Source organism: Bos indicus, chromosome 16 (genome assembly GCF_029378745.1).
Source record: "Bos indicus isolate NIAB-ARS_2022 breed Sahiwal x Tharparkar chromosome 16, NIAB-ARS_B.indTharparkar_mat_pri_1.0, whole genome shotgun sequence".
In the NCBI taxonomy this organism is placed as follows: domain Eukaryota; kingdom Metazoa; phylum Chordata; class Mammalia; order Artiodactyla; family Bovidae; genus Bos; species Bos indicus.
In genome coordinates this window covers 75,740,303-75,750,218 of record NC_091775.1, presented here as the reverse complement: position 1 = coordinate 75,750,218, position 9,916 = coordinate 75,740,303, and the positions used below count along the sequence as shown (strand labels likewise).

Genomic DNA, 9,916 nt, shown 5'->3' with positions numbered 1-9,916 from the left:
ATTTTTACCCCAAGTTAAGAAATTCTTCGTGACACCAGCTGGGTGTTCTGTAATCCGGCTCAGTTCTGACTTCATTTATCTGGAAATTGATTGAACTCCCCAGGTTAGGAGCTCAGCACCAAACAATTGCCCTCCATTTCAGGTCCTAATTGCAAATCCCCAAATTACTTGGTTACAAATTGGAAGTTCCCATGACCTCCTCTCTCTCAAAATCTGAGTAGTTCACTAGAGTGGCTCACAGAACCCAGGGAATACTTGTTTCCCAGTTTATTAAAGGATATGTTAAAGAATATAGATGAATAGCCAGATGAAGAGATACATCGAGTGAGGTCTGGGAGGGTCCCAGATGTAGGAGCTTCAGTCCTCAGAGAGTTGGAGTGTGTCACCTGCGTGGTTTGTGGATGTGTCTGCCACCTGGAAGCTCATCAAACCCCCTGGTACTGGGGTTTTATACAGGCATGATCAATTACTGGTTTCATTTCTAGCCCCTCTACACTTTGGAGAAGCTGGGGGCAAGGAGGCTGAAAATCCCAAGCTAACCATGGCTTGGTTTTCTGGAGACCAGCCCCCATCCAGGAGCCCACCCAGAGTTGCCTCACGAGAACAAAAGATATTCCTAATACCCTTTCCACTTAGGAAATTACAAAGGTTTTGGGAGCTCTGTGTCAGGGACCAGGGCAGAGACCAATATATATGTACAGATATATTTAATTTGTAATTTTTCTATTATCTCAATAATTCACACAAAAACTTGTACACTGATATTCATAGCAGCATTATATACGTAATAGCTAAAAAAATGAAAAACCAAATGTCTATCAAATGATAAATGGAGAAATAAAATGTTATATACCCATATGGTAATATCCAACAGAATATTCTTTAGCAGTAAAAAGAAATAAAATACTGATACATGCTACAGAGTGAATTGAACCATTATGCTACATGAAAGAAGCCAGTCAGAAAAGGCACTTATTATGATTTAATTTATAGGACGTGTTCAGAATAGGAAAATCTATAGAGACAGAAAGTAGATTAGTGGTTTGGAAGTGGGAGAAAGGAAATGGGGGTTAGCAGGGTGACTGCTAGTAGGTACGAAGTTTCTTTTTGAGGTGATGAAAATTATTATAGTTTGATTTTAAAATCTGTGAATATATTAAAAAAACACTTGTACACTTTAAGTGGGTGATTTGTTTGGTATGTAAGTTGTATTTCAACAAATTTGTAGTTTAAAAAAGAGTAAAAGTTGAAAGAGTGGGATTGACCATCAAAAAAGGAGTCAAGACTTTGTAGATTTTACCTTGATTGTGATGGCAGTTACTGGAATGTATAAGTTTTTCAAACCTCACTGAGATGTGTGTCAATTAATCCTCAATCAAATTGATTTGCACAAGCTCAGTAATAAGGACTAGCAAGCCAGTTTTAAAAAACAGGCAAAATATTTGAACCAACACTCACAAAAGAAGATATATGAATGGCAAATAAGCATATGAAAAAATATTCAACATGATCAGTCATTAGGAAAATGCAAGTTAAAATAACAATATTATCCCACTACCTATTAGAATAGTTCAAATTAAAATGATTGACTAAGTGTGGGCAAGAATGTATCAGAACTCGAACTCTCAAACACTGCTGGTGCTAAAGTAACATGGTGCGAAGATTTTGTAAAATGCTTAACAGTTACCTAAACATTCCACATACCGCTGCCACACCATCTAGCTGTTTCCCCACTAAGAATTTACCCAACAGAAATGAAAACACGTGTCCGGACAAAGACTTGTACATAAATATTCATGGCAGTTTTATTTGTAACTGTGCAAAACTGGAAATAATCCAAATGCCCATCAACAGGTGAATGGATAAAGCAATTGTGGCATATCACACTTACCAGTATAATAGAATGAACTATTGAATACTTATTGAATGATTCCCTTAAAAAAAAATTAGAAAACGCTAACAATTTTATAGCAAAAGAAATCAGGTCAGTCGTTGCCTGGGAGGAGGGTGGGAAGGGGCAGGATGGAGGGTACAAAGAAATCTTGGGGCATGACGGGTATGGTAGGCTTGTGGTCTTGATTTTGCTGATTATTTTTATTGATATATACATATATATGTCAAACCTTATTAAATTGTGTATTTTTAAATATGTGCAGTCCATCACATGTCAGTTATAAACCTGTAAAAACAAAGATACTCCATTTAAAGTTCTTGGCTTAGAGTAAGGAGTCTGTTTCCTCTAATTGCACCTTGACTCTGTGCTCTGAAATTATAGGCAGGAGAAACTTCTACCTTGGCCTTGACAGGCCCCTGGAATCCAGCTCTATTCTCACTCAGGTTGCCCAGGCTCCTCCCCAGAGTCGTGTTTTAGAGGACGCAGGCCAGCCGTGTATCTCTATGCTCTCCACAGAGGGCTGGCTGCTCCAGTCCACACAGTGTTCCTTTGCTCACACTAGGACCTCTCGATGTGTTGGCTTTAATAATTATTTCTTGATTATTCATTTTGTTGTCAATTTTTTATGAGCACCAACACAAGCAGAATCATTTAACTCAAATTAATTCTCCGGATTTTTTTTTTTTCAAAAGTGAGTATATGTAAGATACATGGCAAAGGTGTGTGTAAAAGAGCCTATGTCTTAAAAGACCTCATTGATTAGAAAAGTTTGAGGGCGAATGCGGGAGCACTAATGACTTACTGAGACGTGGAGTGGGATTGGCATATGTGGGACCTGCAGATAAAGTGACATAGGGTTTACTGACATCCTATTCTTCCTCTTTGAAGTTTCGTGAGCTCATCCTGAGACCCCAGAGTCCCTCTTTCTTCCACTATCAGAAAGGCTGGCGATCCAGTCAGTGGAAGAAGGCCAAGTGTTTCCTTGCTTACTGCCTTGCTAGTCATCTGTGCCTAGAGCAATGGAAACTTGGGAGCTCTCAGATGACTCAGGAAGGTATTTTCTATCTTTACCTTTATTGCTACCTACCACTTCCAGAGATGTGCTGGCTGAGCTTGGGGGTCTGATTTATGGAGGGGTTCTAAAGACAACTTTCAGCTGCGTGTCCGTATGCAGCTCTGTATGGGCCACTCGACAGGCATTCAGATTGACGAGGGGAAGCATATGCATCTCAGAAGGAAGCAGATGCTCCACAATCAACAGTAATTTAGAAGGAAAAGCAAAGGTAAAAAAGGACAGACCCCATATCCGACCTCAGAAAGTTTTGTACCACTGCTGTCTCCTGCCTGAGGCTCCTGAGTGCTCTGTGTGTCTTGAGCCATTGCACCAAAGGCTACAGGCAACTCTGAAAGAAGTAGCCTCCAGAAGACTGAGTTATGGGGGTATAGACACTACCAGCCTCAGCTGTTGCTGTGGAAGGGATGTTATTGTTAGGGGATGATGCCGAAGAGACCTTCCGAGAAGTGACCAGACTCATACCTGAGAATCGAATGCAGCCTGGCGAAGGGTGAAGATGAAGGCCTTTGGAATTTGAAAACGATGAAGACCACTCAGAGTGAGAATCAGTTCTACCACTTCTTGATCTTGGAAATGTTACTTGCTTACTCACAGCATCATTCTATCAGTTGGAAAATAAGGATATTAATAATAATAATGCCTGTCTTCTCAGGATCCTTTTAAGGACTAAGTGGAATGATACATGAAGTGATGAACTGGGGAGTTCTCACTTATGCCAAAAGATACATTTTAGGTGGTTTTAAATACAGGAGGCATGGCATTTGGTTGAAAAAGGACTCTTTAGCTGCCAAAGATGTTTTTTGGACCCAAGACTGATGGTCAAGTCAGCTGTTAAATGATCAAAGCAATGGCCCTGCCTACAATGAATGGGGCCATCTTTTCAGATTTAAACCTCGGCCCAGTGGCAGCACATCAGTGAAGGCTATTTCTCCTTCCTACTTCATCTTAGTGAAAATAAAATGTTTGCTGGCTTGGGAAAAAGGACTTGACCTCAGACAAAATAAAAAAAATCCACAACTTCCAGGTACACGAAATGACTTGTGTTCACCAGCTTTGTATGAACACTGAGATCTCTGGGTACCATGATTTGTTTAATCGGGAGTTGGTGAGGGGCATTAAGTAAATGTCACGGGAACATCATGCTGTTCTTGTCGGGCGGTAGAACACTTTTATTTCAGGGCCAGAGAAAATGTCCCTTTAGAGGATTCTGATGCTCCTATTAGCATGTCATGCCCGTCTGCACACATGCAGACGAGGGTTATTTTTAAATTATTCTCTTCCCACTCAGAGAATCATGACAAGATTCAATCCCCTAAAATCTCTACCTGGGTGAAAAAGAGGAAATCTCTCTGGTATCTCATAATCTGGTTGTATCCGGTATCTGACCTCTGCTCCAACTTCCCCTGAAATTTCTGACAAGCCACCCTTGTCCCTTTGCCCATGGTTGCCGTTCACTGCCTGGTGACCTGCCAGCCTCACCGCCCATCTCTTGTCCTCTTCTTTGTCTATTGAATGCAGTGGGGTCATTTTCACCACCGCTGATAGTGCTCTTACTGGGCACTGCTTGGTAAGTTCCCCTTTTTGGACATACTTTTCTCATTGAAGGGCTTCCCTTGTGGCTCAGCTGGTAAAGAATCCACCTGCAGTGCAGGAGACCTGGGTTTGACCCTTGGGTTGGGAAGATCCCCTGGAAAAGGGAACAGCTACCCACTCCAGTATTCTGGCCTGGAGAATTCCATGGACTGCATAGTCCATGGGGTCGCAAAGAGTTGGACACGACAGTGATGTTCACTTTCACTCACTTCTCACTGAAAATCCAGAGGCATAGAACCCAGGGTAGCAGGGAAGGAGGGTCGCAGGCCTCTCTGTGTGATAATGCTCATATTCATATTCACGTTCAGTCTGTGTTAATTAATGCATAAACCGTGAAGTGTCTAGGTTAGTGCCTGGCCTGTACTAGGCATTGCACACTTGCTTACTATCCCCATTATTATTACACAAGAACAGAACCGTGGCACGTGGATCACAATTCATGAAAGTCATTTCACGGACCACGCAGTTCCATGTTCTAGTGTTTCCCAGGTACTTTAGGTTTCTTCTTAAGAGACAGAGAAACACTTCCATTGGACTATTGGGATGGTATAGATGGGGCTGTGAGAGAAATGTCAGCTCTTTCATGCTTTCTAGACGCAGTGCTTCTGAAAGCATCTTCAGAAACACTTCTAGCTTAATGCCCGGCACACAGGAAGTACCTAATATATATACCTAACATATATTAGATACTTTCTAATTTTTCCTCTGTATAAAAGAACTGTACTTAGAAATCTGGACCCAGGCCCCAAAAAGCAGCCCAGGGGAGCCCCATTGACAGCCACACCGGTGCTTCTTATCTTTAGGCTCCTGCTCCGAGAGGAAGTGAGCTTGCACACGTGCTCAGTCACTTGAGTGGTGTCTCTTTGCGACCCTATAGACTGTAGCCACCAGGCTCCTCTGTCCATGGGATTTCCCAGGCAAGAATGCTGGAGTGGGTTGCCATTTCCTTCTCCAGGGACCAAACCCACATCTCCTGCACTGCAGGCAGATTCTTTACTGCTGAGCTACCTAGGAAGACGAAGTGAGCTTCAGTTGACTTCAGTTCAGTTGCTCAGTCATGTCCGACTCTTTGCGACCCCATGAATCGCAGCACGCCAGGCCTCCTTGTCCATCAACAACTCCCGGAGTTTACTCAAACTCATGTCCATTGAGTCGGTGATGCCATCCAGCCATCTCATCCTCTGTCGTCCCCTTCTCCTCCTGCCCCCAATCCCTCCCAGCATCAGAGTCTTTTCCAACGAGTCAACTCTTCACATGAGGTGGCCAAAGTATTGGAGTTTCAGCTTTAGCATCATTCCTTCCAAATAACACCCAGGACTGATCTCCTTTAGAATGGACTGGTTGGATCTCCTTGCAGTCCAAGGGACTCTCCAAGAGTCTTCTCCAACACCACAGTTCAAAAGCATCAATTCTTCAGCACTCAGCTTTCTTCACAGTCTAACTCGCGCATCCATACATGACCACTGGAAAAACCCAAAATACGGACCTTTGTTGGCAAAGTAATGTCTCTGCTTTTGAATATGCTATCTAGGTTGGTCATAACTTTCCTTCCAAGGAGTAAGCGTCTTTTAATTTCATGGCTGCAATCACCATCTGCAGTGATTTTGGAGTCCAAAAAAATAAAGTCTGACACTGCTTCCACTGTTTCAACATCTACTTCCCATGAAGTGATCGGACCAGATGCCATGATCTTAGTTTTTTGAATGTTGAGTTTTAAGCCAACTTTTTCACTCTCCTCTTTCACCTTCATCAAGAGGCTTTTTAGTTCCTCTTCACTTTCTGCCATAAGGGTGGTTTCATCTGCATATCTGAGGTTATTGATATTTCTCCCGGCAATCTTGATTCCAGTTTGTGCTTCATCCAGCCCAGCATTTCTCACGATGTACTCTGCATATAAGTTAAATAAGGAGGGTGACAATATATAGCCTTGATGTACTCCTTTTCCTATTTGGAACCAGTCTGTTGTTCCATGTCCAGTTCTAACTGTTGCTTCCTGACCTGCATATAGGTTTCTCAAGAGGCAGGTGAGGTGGTCTGGTATTCCCATCTCTTTCAGAATTTTCCACAGTTTATTGTGATTCACACAGTCAAAGGCTTTGGCATAGTCAATAAGCAGAAATAGATGTTTTTCTGGAACTTTTTTGCTTTTTCGATGATCCAGCAGATGTTGGCAATTTGATCTCTGGTTCCTCTGCCTTTCCTAAAACCAGCTTGAACATCTGGAAGTTCACAGTTCACGTATTGTTGAAGCCTTGCTTGGAGAATTTTGAGCATTACTTTACTAGCATGTGAGATGAGTGCAATTGTGCGGTAGTTTGAGCATTCTTTGGCATTGCCTTTCTTTGGGATTGGAACGAATACTGACCTTTTCCAGTCCTGTGGCCACTGCTGAGTTTTCCAAATTTGCTGGCATATTGAGTGCAGCACTTTCAGAGCATCATCTTTCAGGATTTGAAATAGCTCAACTGGAATTCTATCACCTCCACTAGCTTTGTTCATAGTGATGCTTTCCAAGGCCCACTTGACTTCACATTCCAGGATGTCTGGCTCTAGGTGAGTAATCACACCATTGTGATTATCTTGGTCATGAAGATCTTTTTTGTACAGTTCTTCTGTGTATTCTTGCCACCTCTTCTTAATATCTTCTGCTTCTGTTAGGTCCATAGCATTTCTGTCCTTTACTGAGCCCATCTTTGCATGAAATGTTCCCTTGGTATCTCTGATTTTCTTGAAGAGATTTCTAGTCTTTCCCATTCTGTTGTTTTCCTCTATTTCTTTGCACTGATAGCTGAGGAAGGCTTTCTTATCTCTCCTTGCTATTTGGAGAGATAAGAACTCTTTGGAACTCTGCATTCAGATGCTTATATCTTTCCTGTTCTCCTTTGCTTTTCGCTTCTCTTCTTTTCACAGCTATTTGTAATGCCTCCCCAGACAGCCATTTTGCTTTTTTGCATTTCTTTTCCATGGGGATGGTCTAGATCCCTGTCTCCTGTACAGTGTCATGAACCTCAGTCCATAGTTCTTCAGGCACTCTGTCTATCAGATCTAGTCCCTTAAATCTATTTCTCACTTCCACTGTATAATCATAAGGGATTTGATTTAGGTCATACCTGAATGATCTAGTGGTTTTCCCTACTTTCTTCAATTTAAGTCTGAATTTGGCAATAAGGAGTTCATGATCTGAGTCACAGTCAGCTCCCGGTCTTGTTTTGCTGACTGTATAGAACTTCTCCATCTTTGGCTGCAAAGAATATAATCAATCTGATTTCAGTGTTGACCCTCTGCTGATGTCCATGTGTAGAGTCTTCTGTTGTGTTGTTGGAAGAGGGTGTTTGTTATGACCAGTGCGTTCTCTTGGCAAAACTCGATTAGTCTTTGCCCTGCTTCATTGCGTATTCCAACGCCAAATTTGCCTGTTACTCCAGGTGTTTCTTGACTTCCTACTTTTGCATTCCAGTCCCCTATAATGAAAAGGACATCTTTTTTGGATGTTAGTTCTAAAAAGTCTTGTAGGTCTTCATAGAACAGTTCAACTTCAGCTTCTTCAGCGTTACTGTTTGGGGCATAGGCTTGGACTACTGTGATATTGAATGGTTTGCCTTGGAAACAGAGATCATTCTTTCGTTTTTGAGATTGCATCCAAGTACTGCATTTCAGACTCTTTTGTTGACCATGATGGCTACTCCATTTCTTCTGAGGGATTCCTGCCCGCAGTAGTAGATACAATGGTCATCTGAGTTAAATTCACCCATTCCAGTCCATTTTAGTTTGCTGATTCCTAGAATGTCAATGTTCACTCTTGCCAGCTCGTGTTTGACCACTTCCAATTTGTCTTGATTCATGGACCTGACATTCCAGGTTCCTATGCAATATGCTCTTTACAGCATCGGACCTTGCTTCTATCACCAGTCACATCCACAGCTGGGTATTGTTTTTGCTTTGGCTCCATCCCTTCATTCTTTCTGGAGTTATTCCTCCACTGATCTCTAGTAGCATATTGGGCACCTACCGACCTGGGGAGTTTCTCTTTCAGTATCCTATCATTTTGCCTTTTCATACTGTTCATGAGGTTCTCAAGGCAAGAATACTGAAGTGGTTTGCCATTCCCTTCCCCAGTGGACCACATTCTGTCAGAAGTGAGCTTGCTGCTGCTAAGTCACTTCAGTTGTGTCTGACTCTTAGTGACCCCATGGACTGCAGCCTACCAGGCTCCTCCATCCGTGGGATTTTCCAGGCAACAGTACTGGAGTGGGAAGTGAGCTTAGTTGCCCCCAATTCAGCAAAGGACTATGCCTTTCTGCTCTAACTCCTTATCCTGTCCCAATCTAGGTGGTAATTCTTTCTCTCCCTCAGCTGGCTTTCTCTCTGCTTAACAAGCACTTCTTGTTAACACCATTTTGTTTTACAGATAATGATCATGAGAACAACAATGTTTCTCTCTTGTACAGTGCTGTCTCCTTTTCAGATCACGTCCTCTGCCTTGCTCTTCTTTTTCCCCTCAATCAACCGGATAAGTAAGCAGGAGAGTGCCACGTGTCCTTCCCATTTTTCAGACCAGGATGTGACATTCACACAGACTTTGCTGTTCTAAGGTCACACAGCTGGGAACTGGCAGAACCAGAACTAGAATTCAAGGCCTTACCTTCAGACCCTTGGTGTTCTTGCTGTTGCAGATGATTTCCTGTGGATGAGCGACAGGTCTGGAAGCACAGAGCTGGAAATGAGCAAGCCCCAAGATGATGAATGCTTCCCAGCTTGCAAAGAATCCACCTGCTAATGTAGGAGACAAAGGTTTGATCACTAGCTCAGGAAGATTCCCTGGAGTAGGAAAGGGCAACCCAGTATTCTTTTTTCTTTTTTAATCTATATGTCTAGGGCATGAACCAGGCATGGGCACAGGGCAAAAGTCAAGCTGGGATAAACAAGGAGTTGTTTCATCCCCCACTGACATGAGACAGGCGCCATCAACCAGCTGCCACTCTACCCAGGTCAGGGACAACAACCCAATATTCTTGCCTGGAAAATTCCATGGACAGGGGAGCCTGGCAGGCTATAGTCCATGAGGTCACAAAAGCACTGGACTGAGCCAAACACCATATACATAAGGTGGTGAACAGCAGCAGGGGCTACTGTGGCCAAGAGAAAGCCAGCACTGTCAGGCTTAAAACAGATCCAAACAATGACAGTTTCAGTAGCCAAGAAGTGTAGCAAACATTTCTGGTAGCAACTTAATTTGTTCAATGAATACAGGAATGAATAATATTAAAAAAGAAGTATTCTCTAAAGATGCGCATGCATCCTCATGATCAATTCAGTCACCTCAGCTAGGGGAAACGTAACCTCTTAGATTCTCA

At 42.7% G+C, this 9,916-nt stretch overlaps 1 non-coding gene across 1 annotated transcript; it reads right to left on the bottom strand.

Annotated features, from left to right (window-relative positions):
* Nucleotides 1–9,425: 9,425 nt before the first annotated feature.
* Nucleotides 9,426–9,560, bottom strand: LOC139176565 (small nucleolar RNA SNORA48). The gene has a single exon (XR_011561027.1). It is a non-coding gene; the product is annotated as a small nucleolar RNA SNORA48 (small nucleolar RNA).
* Between the last annotated feature and the right edge of the window lie 356 nt (nt 9,561–9,916).